Source organism: Phocoena sinus, chromosome 1 (assembly GCF_008692025.1).
Source record: "Phocoena sinus isolate mPhoSin1 chromosome 1, mPhoSin1.pri, whole genome shotgun sequence".
NCBI lineage: Eukaryota > Metazoa > Chordata > Mammalia > Artiodactyla > Phocoenidae > Phocoena > Phocoena sinus.
This window is the reverse complement of record NC_045763.1, coordinates 89,063,141-89,073,335: the sequence shown is the minus strand read 5'-3', so window position 1 is coordinate 89,073,335 and position 10,195 is coordinate 89,063,141.

Genomic DNA, 10,195 nt, shown 5'->3' with positions numbered 1-10,195 from the left:
CTCTAATAAAGATGTTAACCACCCCCCCAAAACAGACTATACATATGTATACATATATACACACATATAAATGTTTGTCTACATGTATATTTATTAATGTCCTTAACTAATTCACATATATCAAAATCTTGATTTCTTAATTAGAAAGTTAATAAATATAGGTGGTTTTGAATCAGAGAGACATGGGCTTATTTTCCAACTTTTCCACTTACTAGGTGAGTGAACTTGGAAAAATCATTCTCAGAGAGTCTGTTTCTTCAGGTGTAAACTGATAGTAATTATAGTTCTCATAAAATATTTTGACCAAAGTCAAATGAATATTTAGGTAAAGGTGATAATGGAACATAATAGTTGCTTAATAAACGGCAACTGTTATTATTAAACTTCTTATTGTACAAATTCAATTTCTTAGGCAGGTCTATTAAATCTTACAGGCACATTATTATTTTTTTCAGTGCTTTCACATTTGCTGAATGCATCTTTCTACACATATAACCTAATATTGTGATTGACTTGTTCAGGAGAAAGACCAGAGTGTCATCCTTCTGTGTGAACCAAGAAGCTATCAGATGGGTTCATTTCCAACATGGGGAAACTGAGGCTTAGATGGACTGATTGATTGGGGCAGGGAGCCTGTTCATTAAATGTTAGCATTCTCTGTCCAGCAGTCCTTTCATTCGACTGTGTGTGGAAATCTTGGAAGTCTTGGTCTGATTCTTTGTTATTATGGAAATATGCTAGAAGCTTATCCAATTAGATTGGCTCCTAGTAGAGCCATCACTCTGAAAGCTAGGGTGCGAGCCAGTTATGTTAAAGAAGATTTACATGGCAAAGCAAGAAATGAGCCAGCTGTCAGTGTGTCTACCCTTCAGTCCATTTTACTATTGAGAGTGAAGGCTCTGAGGTTTAGCCTACTGACATTGGATTCCAGACAATAGCAATTCTAACCTGAAGATTTTTAGAAATAAGTGTTTTGAAAGATGCCAACTGAAAGTTTACTTCTAAAATATGTAATCGGTCTCTCTTTGGAGAGATGGATGTTTTGTAAGAGCCAGTGATTATTGCATGCGTTAGGCCTTTAAAAAAGAACCTAAACAAAACAAAACCATAAAAACCCCAAACATTTTCATTTAGAAGTTTTACTCTATTTTAGCATAGTATGAAAAATCGTTATCTTGTGATTAGATCTGTCATCTTTAGCTCCTTTCCTCTCCAACTCCCCCACCCCCACCCCTCCCTTCTCTCCTCTCTCCTTTCCCCTCTCCTCTTCTCTCTGGTGAGATTCTAACTGTAAGAGATTGCTTAATGCCTGCCCAGGGCAAAGACCAAAAGAATTGCAGTATGCAGTCATGCAGTGGTGTAGGCGGGGTGAGAATTTAAGAGAACACTAAGTTCCAAGAAATATAGTTGCCACAAACAGATTTATAGGACCTCCCTTAGAGCTGGAGGTTAATTAGCGTCCTTATTTCCTGTGAAATGTGAAGTTCTAGAGTATAGTCCAAATAGTGTCAAAGATAGCTGCCGCTTTATACCCACATCGGTTGTCCAACACCCACTGTTTAAAAAAAAATCCCAGCAACAAAAATATTCCTTTGTATATAGCTAATTTTATTTTAAAATTTATTATTGAAGTATGTTGATTTACAATGTATTTATATCTAATTTTAATCTTATAATATAAAAATATTCCTGGAAGAGAAATTTAACAATTTAGCTAAAAATTTCCTTCTAAGTGAAATTCCAAAGAGCAGTCCACTCTGTTCCTGATAGACATTGGAATTGTTAAAAATGAAATCCTAAGCCAATATGGTACCACAATAGTAACCAGCCCTCTAAAGGCAGCCCCTGAATAGGGAAAGAATAGTAATTCAGTTGGGAAAGAAAGGTCAAGCCAGGTGACTATCTCTGGTTAATTTTGTCCAAGGCTTTATTAACTTACTATGGTTTGCCCATTTGACATTTGATTTTTATCAAGCTGTATTCTTATCTCCCTCTTTTAATTACATATCCCTTTCGGAAATGGGTATGAATGAAATAAAAATCACATCATTTTGGGGTGTGGGCAGATTCATTTTCCCTTGTTTGAATTTACCAAATCTGTGTGTGTGTGTGAAGAAGCCAGAAATGCATTTTATGATGGCCTCATGAAGTAAGTATTATGTTTCCTGGAGCTATTGAAAGCAGTCAGCTCACTTCCAACAGTGCAATATAAACACTTTCAATTTTGTGTCAAGCTTTGTGTGATTGCTGGGTCTTCTCCCTCTTTCCACAAATCTACCAAGTACAAATGCATATGCTGACAAATGGAATGCAAGCAAATGCTATGCCATGGGTACACAAATGGGTGAAATGCACAGAGAGGCTCTTATACGTCGGTACAAATGGTAGTCCCCAAATGCCAAGTTATTTATAATGAGGAGAAGAGACTTCCTAACATAGGGCTCAAAATAAAGAGGGTTTGTCTACAAAAAAGAATCTGGTGATTCAGTTCTGTGCATTTGTTTATTGACGATCACTTTTTCCCCTTATGTCTTGACATTCCACCAAAGCAAACTGCATGATCTTCCCCTTGGGAACCAATCCAGAGGCTTAGCTTTATTTACAAGTTTCATTATACTAAAGAGCAAAATGTTCTAGCTGATTGAATAGATATCATATGGCAGCCCACTGACTTCTCTATTTGGGAGAAGTATTTGGCTCCTACAGAGAAGTCCTAAATGTTAGCTGATTCACTGTTAGTTCTGTTTTTGTTTTGTATTTACCGTAGCCCAAACCACTGCCTGTGGTTCCTTCCTCCCTCCCTCCCTCCCTTCCTTCTTTTTTTCAGTATGGTGTTTCTCTACTTCAGGGATCCAAGGGAATGGGAAAGACCTAGACTTTTAGGAGTGGAGTGCCCTCATGGGCTGGGGGCTCCAGCATCAAAGATAATTGCAATGACTATTATATCCTTGATGGTCTCCCTGGCTCTCTAGGATGGGTGTGGCCTGGGGAAGATCTTTTAGTACATAGTGGTTATTCCAATATCAAAATGTAAATTCAACACTCTACAGAAATAACATTTTTGAAAAGAGACTAGACTTTTCTAAAGTCACTTTGGTAAGGTATTAGAATAATAGTTGAGAGCCCTTGCTTCTCACAGCAATATTACTGCAGCTTTTATTCCTGTCTCTGCCAATAGCCCTTGGTTCTTTCCACCAAACCAATGAGTGCTAACACATTTGAAGCTTATAGCCAACATTGTGATTCAAGCAGCATGCATAATTAATCCCATATCATGGCCAGTATTACTTTCTCTGTCTCATCCAAAAGTGCACAGAGCTCTTGATTATTACCTGTATCCTCACTACCTAAATAAATTTCATCTGTCCCTTTCCCTTTCTCCTTCCTCCCTTTAACCTCCCTAAGAATTGTTATTATTAGGTGGAACATAACCAAATGGGTCTAGGTATATTTATTAATTTACCACCCCTCAAAGTGTTTAGGTCAATCTGAATGATATATTTAGGGATGAAAACACTTCCCATAGTCTAAATGGGACGTAAGGTTAAGCATTAAAGTTTTACTGAGTGGTCAACTCATGTACGAAAAGAAGTAACCCTTCACCTGAGGCACTAGCTTGAAATCAGTAAGACTTTTGTGGGAATTACAGTCTGCATATCACCTGTGTGTCAGCTGGTGTTGCGTTGGTGCCTCTGTGGTTGGTTGGAAAGATAAATCACTTGGAATGACAAAATCTTGGTTCAAACATGTTGATGGGAATCAATGATTACTGAAGGTCTTTTGAGATTTAAAACTCTGTTCACAGTGTGAAACTTTTCAATGCTGTACACCTTAGAGAAATGACTGTTGTGGCATGGTTGTATTCATGCACTCAGCCAGTATTCATTGTGTATTTGCCGTGACTTGGGCACTGTACATGAGGCTGGCGACAGGGTTCTGAGCAGATAGCCACTGTCTCTGCTCTCCTGAGCCTTAGATTTCAGTGGTGAAAATAGACATGAGAAAAGCAAACACGTAGCCACAGTTTTAGATAGTGTTAAGTGCCATAGAGAAAACAAAGCAGGGATTTCAGTAAAGTTACTGGTTATGGGTGGTGGCAGTGGTAGGGCGTTTAGCTAATTTAGACTGAGCAGTCAAGGAAGGTCTCCCTGAGGAGATAATATTTAACTTGTTCCCCGTTGAAAACTCAGGGATCGTTTTGAATTAGATTCCTCTTTTCATAGTTCTAGATTTATGAGATTTAGCTGAATACTTATTTGATTTTTATTTGCTCTTTCTCAATTAGCCAAACCTTTTTGCTGCTGTCATAGAAACATTTAATAAGCTTGCAAATTGACCATAGGGGAGAGTTTGTTTGTTTCCTTTTAAGAATTACCATAAATATCTCACAGCTACTTAAAAAACAAACAAACAAACAAAAACTGCCTCCAGGTAACAGGTGATACTTGTTAAAAAAATAGCCTCATGACTTTAAAAGCCAGACTTTAGCTATGAGCATATTTTTTTTGAGCAATAATAGATTTTTTTTCCCCAGTGAAAAACCACTTTTCTTTTAGTAACTCTATGTAGTTAAACCCATCCCAACACTGTTGGCCTGAGAGGTATGTCTTTTTGATGGCTTCTCAATCAAAGAAGTGACAAAAGAAGTTATCTCAGTCCTTTCAGAATTTAGCTATGTGAAAAGAGAAGTAATTTAGTAATTCCAGCTATGGTAGAGCCACCAGCCTCCTCAGAAAATGTAACCCACCCAATGTCTTCATTGTCAAATCAGCTTGCTTGACCTTCGTTCTTTATGCATTTTAACTAGGTACAAGGGTAATTGGATCCTGGGGTGGAAGTTTCAAGACGGATAGCTCCCAGTAGATAGATATTGAGATATTGAAGTACTGGTCAATTACGCCTTACCTTGCTGGTGGGTATCAGTCAGTTGCTGTCCTCAAGGCCCCTCCTGTAATGCTTCAGAAGACATCCATTAGGGCTGAGAGCTCTGAGTTTATTTCTACTAGAGGCTTGCCCCGGAAGTTACCCAGTCCTGGTCTTTCTCTCTTAAGGAATTAAGTAAAAATATAGGTCCAAAACAGAAAAACTTTAGAGACCCTTTAAAAAGTTTATGAAAGATAGTATTTGAATGAGACAAAGGTGGTTAACTGTATGGTTCATTTATGACTCATTCATTCACAGATATTTAGAGAGGGAGCATGGCAGAGAGACTTCAGGCTGTGACGCAGGTCTGCCACCTGTGAAAGGAGAGCGGCAAGGAAAGAGGATTGTATAGAAGGAGCTTCAGAGCTCAGTGCAATTTTGAAAGCATCTTAGGTAGGCTGATGGGGAGTTCCTGGGTCAAGGTTGTTTGTTAGAGGAGTCCCACATCAAAACAGCCTGGCTCTAGTTCTCCTACTGCATTTAGTCATTCTGGGAACAGCCAGGAGGAAGCATTGCCTCAGAGTGAACTTTGAGACAGATCTCAAGTGCCCTGTGAGACAGGTTTTCTTGAAGGGAGGTCTGAATGGTGCACCCATGGCCACCATAGGCAACATCCAGAATTTTATCTTGAGTGACTCCTGGTCAGAGAGAAGCAGGTATGTTTTTGTTTTGTGTATAAATTAAGAGTGTGGTTTTAAATTTGATAAATATGAAGTATCTAAGACATCCACATGGAGGAAGACATACACCAGGATTTACTAGATAGGATCTCAGAGAAGAGGTTGGGCTGGAGAATCAGTTTTGGAGTCATAATATTTTATAGATAGTATTTAAAGCCATGCGAATAGATGAGATCATTCTGGGGAGAGATTGTAGAGAAAGGAGAAAATGTCCAAGACTGAGCTCTATGGAAATCCAATGCTGAGAGGCCAGGAACAGGAGGAGAAGCAAGCAAGGGACACTGAGTAGGAACAGCTAGAAAGGTAGGAGGAAAGGCAGGAAAGTGTGCAAGATGAGTGTTAAAGGGGGAGGAAGTGAGACAACTACATGAAATGCCGCTTTGGGGGCTAAATTAGAAGATGACACACTTGGCAATATGGAAGTCTCCGGTAACTTTCTTTCTTCTGAGTATCGTGAGTTCAGAAGACAGTTCAGAATAGGCTAAAGAGAGAATGGAAAATGAGGAACTGGAGTGAATACCTAAAACTCAAGAAATTTGGTGATTTATGGGAGCAGGGAAATAGGGCAGTGGCTGGAAGTGGGTATGGAGAGAAGAAAGTTCTTGTTTTTCATGACTGTAGATATTGGAAGCTATTTGTAAACCAATGGGAATGATCCTATGGAGGGTAAGCAGTTAATTTTGTAAGAGAAAGAAAGGATAGCTAAAGAAGAAAAGTTGCTGGAAAGTTGAGTCTGGGACCCTGAATGCAGATAGAAGGCCTGGCCTTTGCTCGGAGGAGGGAGATGGCATATGTATGGGTTATCATTCTTCCCCAGGTGTCTGCAGTGCCTCTCCGCTCAACTTTCTGTTTGTCCAGGGAAGGCTGGAAGGCAGCCTTCATTCTGTTTGGCCATGTGCTCAGCTAGAGACACTATTACCAGGGAAGAAAGAAAAATGGATACGGGAGGACAACTAGGAAAAATCTTTATCAGATTTATTCCTAGGCACCGTATATTTTTGTTGCTTTTGTAAAGGATGTATCTTTTTTTTTTAAGTTACATTCCATAGTTCTCTTTCAAAGCGTAGATCTTATCATATCATACCACTTCACTGGCCGCCTTTAACTACACAATAAAGTCCGAACCTCAGCCTGGCAGTCAAAGCCCTTTGCAGTCTGTCCTCATCTACCTGTTCCCATACTTTCCATTTTACTTACTAGTCCCTGCATATGAAATGTACCTATGAAGTCACTCTGTCCTTCCTTTCTTCCCCAGCTTTGAAACTTCTCACCCTTCCAAGGCCTGCTGAAAGGACTCTTCCTCTCTGAAGCCTACCTGGATTTGTAGAACTAATTATTCACTCACATGTGCCTCCATAGCCCATGATACCTGCTTTTATTATACCACTCAATAAATTGCAGTTTCAAATGTATTTGGAAATCTTTCTGCCCATGAAAACATGAGATCTGCAAGTTCCAAAAGTGTTTTAATCATCTGGCAGTAAATTTTTATTTAATTCTTTTTCTTCCTTCCTTCCTTTCATTCTTTCTTCCTTTCTTTCTTTCTTTGCTTCTTTCTTCCTTCTGTCCTTCCTTTCTTTCTTTTTCTTATTTTTTAAATTGAAGTATAGTTGATTTACAATGTTGTGTTAATTTTTGTTGTACAGCAAAAGTGATTCAGTTATACATACATATATATATTCTTTTTAATATTTTTTTCCATTGTGGTTTATCTCATAAACCATAATGGAAAAGAATATTATTTAATTCTTAGTGTCAAGCTCATAAGATATATTTTTGGAAAATTTTTCTTACAGGCTTATGAAAGCCATTTGATGACATTGGGCCTAATTTTTTCATAAAAGGTAATGATAAAGCAATTCTTTTGCACTGGGCCTGAGTATTTGGGTGGAAATATAGCTGCCCTTGCAACATTACCATTTCTTCTTGGCAGCAAGGACACAGTTCACCCAGAGACAGGAATATATGCCAAAGGGGAAGTACTGGAAGGGGGAAAACATACTTCTCTTGGACACATGTCCATCCTTTCCAATTTGCCTGGCCTGGAAGTGGGTAAATGCAGTGCTGGAGCACACACCTTCAAACCTGTTGGAATCTCTAGCCACCTCTCTCTATATTCCTTAAGTTTTAGAATTATTATGATTAAGCGGTCATTGTGTGCCAGCTACTTCAGTAAGGGCTATGCCATTCTTATCTCATTGACTTCTTACAACAATACTAGAACAAAGGTAGTTTTATGATTTCCATTGGAAATTGAGACCAAGAGTGATGAGGAGACTTACCCAAAGTCACACACACACAACCTGCAGCAGACTGAGGATTTCAGTCCTTTTCTGCTTGAATTTAGAGACTGAACTTTAAACACTGAGCTCTGAAAACTCTCCTAGGTGTTTGGTCAGCCCATGTCTCTGCTGGGAAGGCCCAAGTTGGAGACAGAGCTGATTTAAGAGAGCCCCATGGTGTATGACAGCACTCTAGGTCAAATCCCAGGAAAGATAAAGCTCCTTTTAATGTTTTCCAAATTTTTCTTCCCTGTAGTCTATTATAATGCTGTCTTCCAGCTGTCCAAAGCCCACCCAAACTGACTCGAAATTTCTTTTTTTTCAAAAACAGCTTTATGGAGATATAATTCGCATACCATATAATTTACCCATTAAAGTGGATTTTTAGTATATTCAGCGTTCATCCATCACCACAATCAATTTTAGGACATTTGTATTACTTCAAAAAGAAACCCATACCCCTTTGCCATCACCCCCAATCTTCTTGTACCCATAGCTCTAGGCAACCACTAATGTACTTTCTGTCTCTATAGATTTGCCTATTCTGAACATTTCCTATAAATGGAAGTGTACAATATATGGCCTTATGTTTCTGACTTTTATTAAGCAAAATGTTTTTCAGGTTCATTCATGTTGTAGCATAATTTGGGACTTTTCTGTGGCCAAATAATATTCCATTGTCTGAACACACCATATCTTATTTATCTATTCATCAGTCGAAGGATATTTCAGTTATTTTCATTTTTTGGCTATTAAAAATAATGTCGATGTGAATATCATTCAAAGTTTCTAGTCCATCTTTTCATTTTTCTACTCAGAACTTCCACTTCCCCATTTCTAAGTCCAGAGCTAGGAGAGCATTAGAACTGTCTAATGATCGTAATTCATACTGAGGGGTAGGTGACTAAGGTACTAAATGCATTTTAAAAGAGGAGCGTTATAACTCAAGTAAGCTTCAAACTAGGGAGATGGTTGCAGGTAGTTCTTTTTGAGAAATGAAGTCTTCCCGGTGCCTTTTTCTTATACTGGCTGCCACCTGTCACTTTTCTCTCCACATCCACAAAATTCCCAAAGAAGCAGTTTAGCAGTCATTTCTGAAAAGCTGCAGATCCTTTCAACAGTTCTGGGTTTAATCCTTTCTCATTTTCTTCCTGTCACATTCTATTTTTCTTCTCTATTATAATTTTTTTTTTCTGGGTAAAGATTATTATTCTGAATCTTGTCATTACCCATAATTGCAATATCTCCATAATCTCTTCCCACTCTATGACCATTACTTCCTACCTTCTAGCTCCCTCCTTCTAGAACGATGATTCCAACAATTTGATTCCACTTAGATCTGCAACCCACTGATCTTATTACCTTTTCGCTGTCACCCTCCTGATGTCCTCTCTTCACTCTTGACCAAGCTTGAATTCCATTTGCAATCAGTATAGTCACTCTCGTGCATATACCCTCAATTCCCTTGCCTGTTTTGGCTTCAGTGTTCTTCTTCGCAAAAGCCACTAAATCCATCTGTCTGTCTATTACACACCTACACCAATCCATCAGAATATGACGAGAAAAACAAAAACGCTTGCCTCACTATATAATTTGCACAGATTTATCCCACTGTAAATTGATGACTGTCTACTTCAGCTGGGCCTCTGTTGCTTTATACTTCATCCTTAATGCTGCCTGGAAATGGTTTCCCTAGTCTATTGGCTTTCCCAGTTTTCTAGCTAATTTTTTCACATCTCTCCTCAAACCTCAAATACCTCCTCCATCATCCTCAATCACAACTGAAAGAAAATTCCCCAGCCTCCAACCCCCATTTTTACCCATCTGCAGCAACTGCATCCTTTAGCTCCACCCTCTGCACTTGTTTCTATTGTTTCTCCTTAGAGTGAAGGCTATCTTTCTACTTGTGTGCTAGATCCCACCTTTTACCAGCCAAAGATCGTTGCCCCAACAATTCTCCCCTCTCTCTCCTGCTTCCTCAATTTTTCACTTTCTTGGAACATTATTACCAATATACAAATATGTTGTTTATTATATTTTCTATCTTGAAACAAATAATGAAAACCAAAGCTTTCTACTGACTCCACTATCCTTGCCAGTTACCACTCTACTTCTTTGCTTTCCTTTGCAGCAAAACTCTTTGAAATAGTTGCATCTATCCACCACCTTCTTGAAATCTCCACTAAAAGAGCTAATCAATATCACAAACAATATATCCAAAATGGAATGTCTGATCCTCACGCCTGCAATACTTCTTCTCCATTTGTCTCCATCTCAGTTGATGCCAACACCACCCTTTTCATTGCTCAG